This window comes from Heterocephalus glaber, unplaced genomic scaffold, assembly GCF_053883595.1.
Source record: "Heterocephalus glaber isolate CG9 unplaced genomic scaffold, H.glaber_assembly_v1.0 deba00001150, whole genome shotgun sequence".
In the NCBI taxonomy this organism is placed as follows: domain Eukaryota; kingdom Metazoa; phylum Chordata; class Mammalia; order Rodentia; family Bathyergidae; genus Heterocephalus; species Heterocephalus glaber.
In genome coordinates, this window is record NW_028258204.1 from 2185467 (window position 1) to 2202161 (window position 16695).

Genomic DNA, 16695 nt, shown 5'->3' on the forward strand with positions numbered 1-16695 from the left:
CAGATCAAGTAGATTTCAAACCAACACTGATTAAGAGAGATGAAGAAGGACACTACAGCCTTATAAAGGGAAGAATCCAAGAGGAAGAGATGACAATCATAAATATCTATGCACCAAACACTAGTGCACCCAGCCATATAAAACAAATACTAACGGACATGAAAAGTCATATATGTAGTAACACAATTGTAGTGGGGGAACTCAACACCCAACTGTCACAAATAGATAGATCAACTAGACTAAAAATGAGTAATGAAATACAAGAACTCAATTGAACTCTTGAACAAATGAACTTAACAGATGTTTCCAGAGTCTTCCACCCCACAAAATCAGAATACACATTCTTCTCAGATGCACATGGGTTACTCTCCAAAACAGACCACATACTCACACAAAGAACATGTTTAAGTAAGTGCAAAGGAATTGAAGTTATCCCCTGTATATTACCAGACCATAGTGCCATGAAATTGGAGATCCATAGCAAAAGAAACTCAAAAAATTTCATAAGCACTAGGAAATTGAACAGCACACTTCTCAATAACCAGTGGGTCACAGAGGAAATTAAAAAAGAAATCAGAAAGTTCCTTCAATTAAATGACAATGACAATACAACATATCGGAATCTATGGGACACGATGAAAGCAGTCTTACGAGGGAAATTCATAGCAGTGAATACGCATATTCGGAAAACAGAACGAGCCCAATTAAACAACCTGATGCTGAACCTCAAGCTTCTAGAAAAGGAAGAGCAGGACAACCCCAAAGCTCATACAAGGGAGGAAATTATAAAGATCAGAGGAGTAATCAATGCAATGGAGACTCAGAGAATGATACAAAAAATCAATGAAGCCAAGAGTTGGTTCTTTGAAAGAATCAACAAAATCAACAAACCCTTAGCCAACCTTGTCAGAAAAAGGAAAGAAAAGGCCCAAATCCATGCAATTAGGAATGAAAAGGGTGAAATGACAACAGACCCAGCAGAAATCCAGAGGATCATCAATACCTACTTCCAAAACCTATACACCAATAAGATGGACAACACAGAAGAAATGGACAGATTCCTAGATACATATGAATCACCAAAGTTGAATGAAGAAGACCTAAAAATTCTGAACAACTCAATATCAACCAATGAAATTGAAAATGTAATTAAAAAGTTATCAACTAAGAAAAGCCTGGGCCCTGATGGCTTCACTGCTGAATTCTACAAGACATTTAGAGAGGAACTGCTGCCACTACTGTTTAAACTCTTCAATGAAATTGAAAGGGAAGCAATCCTCCCAAATTCATTCCTGGAAGCAAGCATCACCTTGATCCCCAAAGCAGAGAAAGACCCAACCAAAAAGGAGAACTATAGGCCAATCTCACTAATGAACATAGATGCAAAAATCCTTAATAAGATAATGGCAAACAGAATGCAGAAGATCATCAAGAAGGTCATACACCCTGATCAAGTGGGATTCATCTGAGGGATGCAGGGATGGTTCAATATACAAAAATCAATCAATGTAATACACTATATCAATAGAGCCAAGGACAAAAACCATATGATTATCTCCATAGATGCAGAAAAAGCATTTGACAAAATCCAATATGCATTTATGATAAAAACCCTACAAAAAATTGGAGTAGATGGTCTTTACCTCAAACTGATAGAAGCCATCTATGAAAAACTGAAATTCTTCACACTAAAATCAGGAACAAGACAAAGATGTCCACTATCACCACTCTTGCTCAATATAGTTCTGGAAACATTAGCCACAACAATTAGACAAGAGAAAGAAATAAAAGGAATAAAGATAGGAAATGAAGAAGTCAAATTGTCATTCTTTGCAGATGACATGATACTCTATATAGAAGACCCCAAGAACTCCACCAAAAGTCTTCTAGACTTAATAACCAAATTCAGTCAAGTAGCTGGTTACAAGGTCAACACACAAAAATCGATAGCTTTCCTCTACACGAATGACAGACTCACTGACAAACAGGGCAAATAATTCCTTTCACAATAGCATCTGAAAAACTGAAATACCTAGGAATCTTCCTAACGAAAGAAATCAAAGACCTCTTCTCTGAAAACTATAGCACTCTGAAAAGAGAGATTGAAGATGATATCAGAAAATGGACAGACATCCCTTGCTCCTGGGTAGGAAGGATTAATATAGTGAAAATGGCCATACTTCCAAAACTGCTCTATAGATTTAATGCAATTCCAATTGAGATCCCAGCAGCATACTGCATAGACCTTGAGAAAACAATCCAAAAATTTATTTGGAACAAGAAGAGACCCAGAATAGCAAACTAATTCTAGGTAACAGAGACATGGCAGGGGTATCACAATCCTCAACTTGCAACTATACTACAAAGCTACTGTGATAAAAACCAGCATGGTACTGGCAAAGAAACAGACTTGAGGACCAGTGGAACAGATTAGAAGATGCAGAAACAATGCCAGACACACTCAGCCATCTCATCTTCAATAAAGGAGCCAAACACCCTCACTGGAGGAAAGATAGCCTCTTTAATAAATGGTGCTGGAAAAATTGGGCTTCAACTTGCCAAAAATTAAAACTAGACCTGTATCTCTCACCATGCACTAAACTCAAATCAAAATGGATTAAAGATCTAAATATTAAAATAGAAACTCTGAACCAGTTGGAACAGAGGTTAGGTAGAACCCTTGAAGACATCGGTGTAGGAAAAGATTTTATGAACAAAACCTCAGTTGCCCATGAACTACCACAAACAATCAACAAGTGGGATCTCTTCTCATTAAAAGGCTTCTGCACAGCAAGAGAAACCACCAGCAGTGTGAAGAGACAACCCACAATGTGGGAAAAAATCTTCACCTGCTCTTCCTCAGACAAAGGTCTACTATCTCAAATCTATAAAGAACTTAAAGAGATCAGACCTCCCAAATTTAAAGACCCAATCCAAAAATGGGCATCTGAAATGAACAGACATTTCTCACACAAAGAAGTAGAAATAGCAAATAAATACATGAAAAAATGTTCAATGTCACTGGTCATTTGAGAGATGCAAATGAAAACAATGCTGAGATTCCACCTCACTCCAGAAAGAATGGCTGTTGTCAGGAAATCAACCAATATCAAATGCTGGCATGGCTGTGGGGCAAAAGGAACCCTGCTCCACTGCTGGTGGGAGTGCAGACTGGTGCAACCACTTTGGAAATCTGTATGGAGATACCTCAAAGAACTAGGACTGGAAGTCCCATTTGACCCTGCTATTCCACTGCTGGGGATCTTCCCCAAAGAATTAAAAGAATCATACCACAGTGATATATGTGCACCCATATTCATAGCAGCGCAGTTTGTAATAGCTAAAACTTGGAAACAACCCAAATGCCCATCAACTGGAGACTGGAAAAAGAAAATTTGGTTTTTTTATAAATGGAGTACTACTCAGCCATAAAAAATGAGAAATTAGAGACATTTATAGCTAAGTGGATGCACATTGAGTCAATACTCTTAAGTGAAACAAATAGGACACACATGAATAAATACCGAATAGTTTCTCTGGTGTGAGAAACTGAAAGTGTATATAAGGACTAAAATGTATGGGTAATGTGAAATAGGAAGAAAAGCGGCAAAGGGGAAGGAAGTGGGAGGGTAGGGGTAAGGACAGAAGGGAATGGGATTAATATGAGAAAATGGAAAAATAGGAACAAAATCTTTGTAAATAGGGAGGAATGGCGGGGTTGAAGGGATGCTTGGCCAAGTTTGAAAAATAAGAACCAAGAGAGATTATGTAAAGGTGCAATTTTCCAATGATGAATGTCATTATATTGTATACCTAAAATGTACCATTGATTAGAATGAATAATCGATAATGTAAAATTTGAAGGAAAGGTCCAAAGGGGTAGGGGTATTGGGAGGGGCAGGGGAAAAGAAAGAAGGGAAAGGAAAAATGGTGAGAAATGAAAAAAATGTAAATATAATCTTTGTAAATAGGAAAGGGTGGAGGGGGTAAAGGGAGGGCTAGGAATGGGGAAAAAATAATAACCAAGATGCATTATGTAAAGGTACAATTCCCAATGAGAAATGTAATTGTGTTGTATGCCTATAATGTACCAATAAAAGAATTTAATAAAGTGCAAAAAAAGCATTATTTTAGTCCAAATTTAATTAATTCAAATTCATGGTTTGGGGGTATTTAATATTTTAAATAAATAAGAGTTTAATGAAATATCAAGTATAATTGTCTTCTTTTTTTAGATAAATTGTGATATCCCAAATTTTCTCCGGAGTACTGAGAAACTTCCCACCGTAACAACTGAGAAATATTAACTTGCCAAATACTTTCAAATCTTCTGTAAGAAAAGAGTCCTCACGATTAAAAAAAAATGAAACAGTGATTGCACTTACAGGACAGCAAAGGTCAATGTACCACTTAAGAACCAATACTCTAAGCCTATAGTAACTGCTTGATAACCTAAGGTCACCAACATAGAATATTTAGTTTGCCTAAAGGTTTAACATGTAAAATCAAAACACTGAGATTTGGTGAGCCACTTTAACAAGAAAAAATCATGCAATATATTATACTCAAAATCTGCATGTCAAAATAGAAATTTCCACTTAGAAAAAATAAGGTACATCTAAGCAGCATAAATGTTCTAACAAGTTTAGCAAACCAGGAGTCTTCAAGTTCCAGTACCCTATTATTCCCAACTCTTTAATCAGTGCCAGAGTTGATTATAAATAGCTTCATACATTTTTAATAAGGTTATTCTGAAATGAAACAAAGATAGTAGTAAATATTCTTGTACAGAAGTGATTTAAATCCCAGTATACAACAGCATATTGCTCAAATGTTTAATATAAAGAAAGCTAACAAATTTTTTAACTGTGTCAAACATGCACCCTATGAAGATTCAGTGGAATGACTACATGGCAGTACCATTTACACACAGCAGCTTAAAAGGAATACTCTGCCCAGTAAATTTCATTCACATTATTGAAATCTTATGCATTAGTAATGGCATAGTAAAATATAAGTACAATAAAATAATCGATTTGATTTTTTCCAGTTTGTTAATAACTGAAGCAATGCTGTACAAAGTCATGATTTAAAGAGTAGTCCACAAGGAAAATTTATAGTTTTAGCTGATGATGTCATTCATTATTAACTCATCAGAACTGGTATCTCTAAATATACTTCTACAATGTGAATTTACATAAAACATATTAGAGAATAAAGTGTTTAAATGGAGTGACACAACACCTTTCAGGAAAAAATTAAATGAAAATTAGGCATAAGTGGGTAAACTGTTTAGTAGGTAAACATCTAAAACAATAAGCTGACAACAACCAAACAAAATAAAAGAAAAACTATGTACATAACAACAATAACAAAAAAAGTAAAACTTTGGTTTTGTATGCATTGTACTTTATAAAAACAAATCATTACAAAACCTCTAGAAAGCATGTAAACTATTATTTTTTCCAAGTGATTTTCTACCAGTGGAGTATCTTCCATAATTATGTTTACCTTCCTTTCAGAAACTTAAGACTACCTCCCATTATCTATTACACATTTTGATCTTCATTTATACTTTCAGTTTCTCACACCAGAGAAACTATTCAGCATTTACACGTGTGTCCTATTTATTGCACTTAAAAGAGTATGGTCTCAATGTGCATCCACTGAGCTATAAGTAAAGATCTAAAGGGGAAGAGGAATTGGGAGGGGAAGGGGAAAGGAAAGAAGGGAAAGGAAAAAAATATGCAAAAAGGAAAAAAAGGAAAGTCTTCGTAAATAGTGAGGAGTGGAGGGATTGAAGGGAGGGCAGGGGAATGGGAAAAAATAAGCAAGATATATCATGTAAAGGTACAAATTCCCAACGATGAATGTCATCGTATTCTACACCTAAAATGCACCAATAAATTTAATGAAAACAAAAAAGAAACTTAAGACTACCAATCAAAAGACTGGGCTTGAAGAACAACTGACACCAAATAACTACAATCAAATTTGCTTTTAATTGATTACTTTAAATTTCTAATTAAAGTTTCAAAGTAAAAATCCCGAAATTCTCTGAACAAACTTGCTACACAACCAGCTTTTCCCTATATTTCCATTTATTCCTACGCGTCTGTCTACTTACAGGTAACTCAAGAGACAAAACACTGCATTTTGGGAAAGAGATAAATGAGACGGTGGGACTGGTTGCTTAAACACAAATCCTCATGAATTAATACTACCGAATGACCCAACATCTTTAAAATATAACTACTGAATAAAGGTTTATCAGAATAATTTGAGAACAGAAGTCAGAGAGCATGCATAATAATGTCATTCAATCTTTTAAAAATTACTTGCATGTTCCCATTTTATCTCTAATCACTCATTTCAGATGGATGCAGAAATGTTTAAAAACATTTCTTACATACATTAGTTACCTCTTGTATGCTGTTTTTCATACATCAGTGATACTTTTGTAAACAAAAACTTTTAGTTAACTGTGGTTAATTAATCTTCTGTAAAATAAGTTCTAACAGAAAATGGTTGGCCATGGAGAAAACCATGAAACTAATTTCTGTCCATATTCCAGAAGAGCTGAAATAGTTTCTGAAATTTCTACATAATTTTCCCTATCAAATTCTGTTAATTTTATACTCCTATACTAGTAATTAGTATTTCATAGTATTCTCTTATTAAATAACAAAATTTTGACATGGAAGCTATTTTTCCAAGACCACATAGCTAATGATGATACCATCATCCTTAACACTGGTTTTCGACAGGAAAAATGTATAAAGATCTTCAGTGGAGATGATAATATGAAAGTAAAGTATGAAAATAAAATTATTCTCCTTTGTAGTTCAAATATTCTAAAACCACAAAAATATTCTGTATCTACAACCTTAAACATGTATTATATGTTTCAAAAAGTGAGGATTCCTGAAGATAGTCTTTGATCTATTTCCTAACCTAAAGTTGCTGGGATAACAGTTCCTGCTTTCTGTTGTCTCTATTCAGAACATCACTCAATATGAAGAATTGTAATTAAGATTCTCTGCTACTGCTGCACTCCTTTCCAAGCATTTAGCATCTGAGCCTATTTCCCTGAACTACATTTATCCTTCTTTTTTTTGCTTAAATTCTTTTATTGGTACATTTTAGGTATACAATACAACTACATTGCAATGGATGAATCAATATGATGGAAAGAGAGATAAAGGCTATTTCAAAAAGAGAAAAGTGCAATGCTCCCTCCAAGCAATGCCACTAAATTAGCTGCAGAAGATTGATGGCCTTATTGTTTGCAAGATACTAGATTTTGTTAGAAGGCAGATAGTTGAATTCAATTGAGAATGTTATAAATTTTAAGAAAGCATTTGTTTTCAGCAATATAACTTGAAACCATTGGTGGCTTAATGCCACACAGGTGCCCCAACCCTTGCATGTCAGCCCCACTCAACAAAATCATGACCACATTCACACTCTTTCAAGGTACCTTCACCTAACAGGACAACATTTCTCCATACCACTGAGGAAGCATCCACTAACACACCTGCACCAGCGTCTGTCCCCCACCTTGATAAGGTCTTCCTACATCTCTTTGGGTTATCACCACCATTTACAGTGTTCCAACCTTAGGAGCAGAGTTGTAACCATCCTTGCTACACCAGGCTTCTCCCAAAATGGGTAAAAAGTGGCAAGAAAAAGCACTGGGTGAAGTTAGTTTTACACATTGTCTAATGAGTTTTGTTCAGTAAATAATTGTAGGAAAAATGTCTACTATTGGTTTTATTGCTAAAACAAGGAAATTGGTCCTCATTCTGGAAAACAACAGATATAGGGTCAGGAAATAGGCTGAATTTTGGAAAACGTCATCAACATTGATGAAATTGTGGAAGAGAATGGTGAAGGAATCATCAAATATGTGAAGAAACTAGATACAGATGATTTATTAGAAGCCAAAAGACACTGGTGATTTAAAAGAAGGCAAGTGAGGCAGGCAGAATTCTGAAATGATTTAACCTCCAATAATTTATGGCCTTCACTTGGGTGTGAACAAAGTCTGGGAATACATATGATGATATATCATTCCTGTGATTATGTTAAATTATCCAGAAAATGCAAATGATTCTGTACATGTAGATAAGGTACCTAACAAATTGAATTTGTGTTGATCCAAGGAAACTATCCTGGGTGGGCCTTATTTAAAGCAGTGAACCCCTTAAAAGAGGACTTAAATGTTCTGTGAATGCAGAGAGCTGAAGCAGCAGTCTGCTGTCCATGGAAGAACAAAGAGCCATGTTATGAACTGCCTGTGAAGAGAAGCAATCTTCTTACAAGTGCAAGGAAATGAATTTTTGATAACTAGAATGACCTTACAAGAGGACCTTGAGCAACATCTAGGAATGTAGCCTTGGCTGATACTTTGACTGCAGCACTGACTAAAGGACTCTTTTAAGACATGCCTGGACCTCTGATACATGGAAAGTGAGAAATAATGTGTTATTTAAATACCAATGTGTGACATGGCAATGAAAAGTAACCCATTAAGCAAGGTCCCATCTTTTCTAAGAGGGAATGAGAACAAGATTTTACCTGTAGGTTGTCAGGTTAGGACTTATGAGGGCTGCATTTTTACCAATCATTGTCAAAGTAGAAATTTTGGTAGTGTATATTAGAACCAGGAAGAAGTATAGGAAAAATGCATTCAAGTTGTCAAGATGATCTGCTGTGAGCAGAGGACCAAACTAAGTGGTGCCTGAATATGATTTGAGTGCCCCTCAAAAGTTCAGGTCATAGAAGTGGGATACCCAGTGTGGCAGTGTTGAGGCAGTAGAACCCTCAAGAAGTGAAACCTAATACCAGGTAACCACCCTTGGAAAGGATTAATGCTGATCTCCCAGTGTGTTAGTTCTTTTGAAAGTAGGTTGTAATAAAGTGCTGCCACCCCACATTTGCCCTCCTCCTGCATGGAGCCAATTCCTCTTCTGCTTCTCTTCCATGCTGTGACACAGTTGGGGGAAATGAGTTCATTAGAGGCTGAACAGATGGGCCCACACAATTTGAATTTTGAACCTCCAAAACTGTTAGCTAAATAAAACTCTTTTCTTTATGAAATACTCAACATCAAGTTTTCTGTTATAGAAACCCAGACTACTTAGTCCAGGTCTCAGGGTCTCAAGTCTCTAAGATATTTCAGACAATGAGGTTGGGACAGACAGGATAATTCTACACCCTGTCATGTGTCCATCAAACTCCTCAAACCTTACAAGAGTCAACAAGACTGTAAGGTGGATACTGTACCTATCTTATTTATCCATTCTTTATCCTTCTCTTCTAGGCCAGTGGTGGCAAACCTATGGCACACGTCCTCAAGTGGGATGTTCATATCACGGAAAGCTCTACAAAGTTCACCATCATGGTGACCTAGACAACACCTAGCACACATAAAGCATCTACTGAATGTGTGACTGCTTTTCTACTGCAAGGTGAAGCAGCAGTTTAAAACACCTAAAATTTTATGGGGAAAATTTAGAAAAATCAGCACTATTTTAGCTCATGGTTAAAGTACAAATAATTTGGGTCATCATTTAGCCAATATAAAAACACCTTCTGAGTGCCTACTATGTTCCAGTTGCTAGAATAAGACTCTTGTAATATTCTTCTAACTAATGTCCCTGTATTCACTAAAATTAGCCAGATTAGTATTCTAAAATAATGAATCATCTCAATTCAAAACTTTATCATGAGTTCCACCACTCTCACCACAGAGGAAGGGGCTTCTGGGCCGCCTTACCACCAGTCCCAGATCAGATGAAGGGGCTTCTGGGCTGCCATTCCAACACTTGTAGTACAAAGGAGGTGACCCACATGGCCACCAACAGCACCCCCCCCATTGAAATGAAAAGACATTTAAACAAGTCTCAAAACCAGACTTCCAGATCACCTAAAGCAAACCTAAATGGAAAGGACATAGAACACTCTGATACTCAACCACCTGGACTCACTGAACTGACAACAAAAGGGGATCTGGAAAAAATGAAATCAGAAATAATTTCTCAGATAACACCAGAGATTGTGCTCATAGTGCAACACATGATTAATAAATCTAGAGAGGAGCTGAGGAACATGATGAAATCCAAACATAGGAAACAAATGGAATGCATAAAACAGACACAGATTTCCAGGAGATGAAAAACTCCACTGAAAGTCTACACAGCAGAATGAGCCAATGTGAGGACAGAATTTCAGACATAGAAGAAAAGGTTGCAATTAGTGAACAGGAAAAGAAAAATTGCTTCAAAATTATAAGGGACCATGAGAAACCAAAACAGCATCTGCTAGATGAGGCAAAGAAGAATAACATAAGACTGATTAGAGTCAATGAAGAAATAGAGACAGTGCAGATGACATAAAAAAATCTCTTCACAGAAATAAGGGTAGAAAACTTCCCAAACAGGGGAAAAGAACTTGACATACAGATAAGTGAGGCATATAGGACTCCAAATATCCTTGATCAAAAAACAAATGTACACATAGGCATACAATTGTTGAGTCCAGAAACTCAACAGAAGGACAAAGTTGTACAAGCAGTTAGAGAAAAGAAATCACATACAATGGAAAGCTCATCAGAATAACAGCAGACTTTTGAATGCAAACTCTCAAGTCAAAAAGAGCTTAGAGTGTATTCCAAGCCCTAAAGGAAAACAGCCTCCAACCCAGATTGATGTACCCTGCAAAACTAACTTTCAAAATTGATGGAGAAATAAGATACTTTCATGACAAAGAGCACGTTAGGAACATCACAAATACAAAATCAGCACTCCAAAAAATTTTGGACATTATCCTAGGAAAAGACAATGAGGATCACAACCCCAGGAAGCCCAGCAGAATGAATCCATTGGGCATGACAAGAAATTAAATGTAAAGGTGGAGAATCCAACAACAACAACAACAAAATCATGACAATGATAAGTCAATGCATATCAGTCATAACGATCAATGTTAATGATTTCAATTCTCCAATCAAAATAAATAAAGTGGCAGAATGGATCAAGAAGCAAGATCCAACAATATGCTGCATACAAGAAGCACACTGAATTCAAAAAGAAACTCATAGACTGAAAGTTACAGGGTGGAAAACAATACTCCATGTGACAGGAACCCCCCAAAAAGGAGGAGTAGCTATACTCTTTGAGATCAAGTGGATTTCAAACCAACATTGATTAGGAGAGACAAAGGACACTACATCCTTGTAAAGGGAACAATCCAAGAGGAAGAGATGACAATCATAAATATATATGCATGAAAAACTTATGTGCCCAACTATAGAAAACAAATACTAAAAGACATGAAAAGTCATATGCACTGATAAAATATTAGTGGGGGACTTCAACACCCCACTGTCACAAATATAGATCAACTAGACAAAAAAATAAGTAAAGAAATAAGTAGAACTCAATTGAAGTCTTGAACAAATAAATTTAACAGATGTTTACAGAATGTACCACCCCACAAAATCAGAATACAAATTCTTTTCAGCAGCACACGGGTCCTTGTCCAAAGAAGACCACATACTTGCTCATAGAACATATTTAGGTAAGTGCAAAGGAATTGAAGTTATCCTCTGTATGTTACCAGACCATAGTGTGAAGAAATTGCAGATCTATAGCAAAAGCAACTGCAAGAATTTCATAAACATATGGAAATTGAACACCATACTATTGAATAACCAGTGGGTCACAGAGGAAATTAAAGAAGAAATCAGACAGTTCCTTCAATTAAATGACAATGACAGTAAAACACATTGGAATCTATGGGACACAATGAAAGCAGTCTTATGAGGGAAATTCATAGCACTGAATAGACATATTAGGAAAACAGAGCAAGCTCAATTAAACAACCTGATGCTGAACCTCAAGCTTCTTGAAACAGAAAAGCAGGACAAACCCAAAGCTCATAAAAGGGAGGAAATGATAAAGATCAGAGCAGAAATTTTTGCAATGGAGACTAAGAAAATGATACAAAAGTCAAAAGAATAAACAAAATTGACAAACTTTCAGCGAATCTTATAAGAAAAATGGAAGAAGGCCCAAATCCATGCAATTTAGGAATGAAAAGGGTGAAATTACAATGAACCCTGAAGAAATCCAGAGGATCATCAATACCTACTTCAAGAACCTATATGCAAATAAGATGGAAAACAGAGGAGAATTGGACAGATTCCTAGATACCACTTGGTATTCCTAGAATTACCAAAGTTGAACCAAGAAGACATAAAAATTCTTTAAAAACCCACTATCAACCAATTCACAAAGTAATTAAAAACTTACCAACAGAGAAAAGCACGCAACCTGATGGCTTCACTGTTGAATTCTACAAGACATTTAGAGAGGTACTACTGCCACTACTGTTTAAACTCTTCAGTGAAATTGAAATGGAAGCAATACTCCCAAATTCATCCCTGGAAGCAAGCATCACCTTGATCCCCAAAGCAGAGAAAGACCCAACTGACAAAGAGAACTATAGGTCAATCTCACTAAGGAACATAGATGCAAAAATCCTTAATAAGATACTGGCAAATAGAATGCAGAAGATCATCAAGAGGATCATACACCCTGACCAACTGGGATTTATCCCAGGGATGAAGGCATGGTTCAACATATACAAATCAGTCAATGTAATACCCTATATCAATAGAGCCAAGGTCAAAAACCATATGATTATCTCCATAGATGCAGAAAAAGAAACATCTGACAAAATCCAAAATGCATTTATGAAAAGAGAAAAAATTGGAATAGATGGTCTCTATCTCAACCTGATAAAAGCCATCTATGAAAAACCAACAGCCAATATCATACTAAATGGTCAAAAACTGATATCCTTCACACTCAAATCAGGAACAAGACAAGGATGTCCACTATCACTACTCTTGTTCAATATAGTTCTGGAAACGTTAGCCATCTCAATTAAACAAGGGAAAGAAATAAAAAAAAATAAAGAAAAAAATGAAGAAGGAAATAAAGAAGTCAAATTGTCATTATTTGCAGATGACATGATACTCTATATAGAAGACCCAAAGAACTCCACCAAAAGTCTTCTAAACTTAATAACCAAATTCAGTCAAGTAGCTGGTTACAAGGTCAACACACAAAAATCGATAGCTCTCCTCTACATGAACAACAGACTCACTGAGAAATAGGACAAACAATTCCTTTCACAATAGCATCCAAAAAACTGAAATACCTAGGAATCAACCTAATGAAAGAAATCAAAGACCTCTTCTCTGAAAACTACAGCATTCTGAAAAGAGAGATTGAAGATGATATCGGACAATGGAAAGACATTGCCTGCTGCTGAGTAGGAAGGATCAACATAGTGAAAATGGCCATACTTCCAAAACTGCTATATAGATTCAATGCAATCCCAATTGAAATCCCCACGGCATACTTCATGGACCTTGAGAAAAAAATCCAAAACTTCATTTGGAACACGAAGAGACCCAGAATAGCAAAATCAATTCTTGATAACAGGGATATGGCAGAGGGTAACACAATCTGAAACTTGAAACTATACTACAAAGCTACTGTGATAAAAACAGTATGATACTGGCAAAGAAACAGACCTGAGGACCTGTGAAACAGATTAGAAGATGCCAAAACAACTCCAGACACACTCAGCTATCTCATCTTCAATAAAGGAGCCAAACACCCTCACTAGAGGAAAGATAGCCTCTTTAATAAACGGTGTTGGAAAAATTGGGTTTCAACTTGTCAAAATTAAAACTAGAACTTTATTTCTCACCATGCACTAAAAGAAAATCTAAATGGAATAAAGCTTTAAATATTAAAACAGAAACACTAAATCAGCTGGAAGACAGGTTAAGTAGAAGTCTTGAAGAGATTGGTGTTGGAAAAGATTCTATGAACAAAACCTCATTTGCCTATGAACTAACACAAACAATCAACAAGTGGGATCTCTTCTTATTAAAAAGTTTCTGCACAGCAAGGTAAACCACCAGCAGTGTGAAGAGACAACCCACAATGTAGGAAAAAATTCTTCACCTGCTGTTCCTCAGACAAAGGTCTACTATCTTGAATCTATAACGATCTTAAAAAAATCAAACCTCCCAAATTTAAAGACCCAATCCAAAAGTAGGCATCTGAAATGAACAGACATTTTTCAGATGAAGAAGTAGAAACAGCAAAGAAACATTTGAAAAAATGTTCACTATCACTTGTCATTCAAGACAAGCAAATGAATACAGAGCTGAACTTCCATCTCACCCCAGAAAGAATGGCTGCTATCATGAAATCAACCAATAACAAATGCTGGTGGTGCTGTGAGGATAGAGGAACCCTGCTCCACAGCTGGTGGGAGTGTAGACTGGTGCAACCACTGTGGAAATCAGTATGGAGATACCTCAAAGAACTAGGACTGGAAGTCCCATTTGACCCAGCTATTCCCCTGCTGGGTATCTTCCCACAAAGAATTAAATCATACCACAGTGATATATGTGCACTCATGTTCAAAGTAGCACAATTTGTAATAGCTGAAACTTGGAAACAGCCCAAATGCCCATCACCTGGAGACTGGATAGAGAAAGTGTGATTTTTTTATAACATGGAGTACTACTCAACCATAAAAAATGAGATTAGAGATATTTACAGCTAATCACTAGCTTACACTTTCTTTTCATGGTTGTAATCCTGAAAACCAGAAAGATACCTGGCATGTAACAAATGCTCAGTAAATACTTTTTGGACTAACCAAATCAAGGTTTTTATGAAAACCTATTAAATATACTGTATCACTTTAGGTGTTGATAGTGAAGACTAGACATATTTACATTCTAAAACATATATATATATATATATTTTTTTTTTCTACTGGGGATGAAATGGGACCTTGTGCTTGTGAAGCAGGTGGCAGAACCACTGAGCCAAATTCCCAGCCCTAAAATATTGACAAAATAGCAAATATTAGATTGTGAAAATTTGTAGTTTTTATTAATCAGCATGCCTGTACATCTAAATTTCTAAGTAAACTACTTTCTATATCATCAAAGAAGAACTGAATACATTGTCAATATATTTTCTTTTTTTTTTCTTTTGGTTCCGGGGATTGAACTCTGGTCCTTGTGCTTGCGTAGCAGGCGGTGAAACCACTGAGCTAAATCCCTGGCCACCAATATATTTTCTTATGATGTGAACTTTACTGAGTAGAGTGTTTACCACTGTTAAGAACAGTACTATATCATAATATAGGATTAACAATTAATGAACTAGAATATTCAATACAGAATAAAAGAATGACCCAGATCAAACAACTTAAACCAACCTAATTCTCAACCTTCACAAATTTTTTTAATATTTAAGTGAAGAGAATGGATGCATTCTTGAAGAGGAAAGATGATGTATTAAGATGAGAAGTGGGAACAGACACATATGAAGAGAATGTTACCAAGAGGAGACTACATTAAAGGTATAAGAATAAGTGGAATATATAAAACTCTACATTTTAGGCTGAGCTGAGTTTTGATTTGGCAGCCAGTTATGGACTATAATTCATATCTTGGAAACAGAAAATGATAAAAATACTGCTGAAATAAATACTTTAAAAAATTCATGATTAAGTGTATTTAGTCTTACAGTACATCACTGAAGTATATACTAAACCAGGTTTAAAAACTTGAGAGCTAGGACTGGGATAACACCTGTAGAAGTGGACAATCTTATTTTTGTGAGTATTGTAAGTATTCTAAGAGACCAAGTGTTTGTAATGAAATTGATTTCATTAATCAGACCAATGCCACAAACACAGATTTTGGGAGCCATTATGGTATATTTAAGAAAATTTTTGAAGCATTTCATTTGGCAAACACATTTGTGTTGAGTTCTTGGATTAACTATAAAGTTCAAGTGAATTTATTCTATGTACTGCTTTTCTTTCTAGTGCCCTAAACATAAGATTTAGGTACATTTGTACTAGTTTATATGATGCTTTGAAAAGTTTAGTGAAATGCCATATATTTTAAATATACTTCAGTAGGTCATAGGAAAATGACTAGAGTTATTCGAGGACTTCAACAATTTTAAGTTCTTATCTTCCATTTTAATTGGTCTTTCTGGTACAAGACCACAATATAGATAACTGTAAACTTATAACCAAGATTGTTAACTATAAATCACCACACCATCATGTAAGAATGAACTCAATATGACATTTCAGGGCCGGGGATTTAGCTCAGTGGTTTCTCTGCCTGCTGCGCAAGTGCAAGGACCCGAGTTCGATCCCTGGTACCAAAAAAAAATATGACATTTCACTTTGTATTGCAATGGTAATAGGTTAAAAAAAACCAATATGCTTAACATTCAATTATACCAATACTGGCTTACACATCTACATCACAAAAAAGTGAAAAACATTAAGACCCCACTTATAAATATGCTTATAGATAAGTTATTTCTCCTTTTCCAAAGATAAGAAACATTAAATTATAATGTATTTAGTTAAGATAATCTCTATAACTAATGCTAATTGTAAATAATACTTCATGTTTAAAATCTGAAACAGGGAATCATTTCTTAGATAGTCACTCTTCCATAGAGGGTATAAACTATGACTGAGAAAATAATTCCAAACAATTCATCAATTTTTATAGCAGCAATGATAAGGAGTAAAGATATCTGTACTTATATCTAAGAGTAT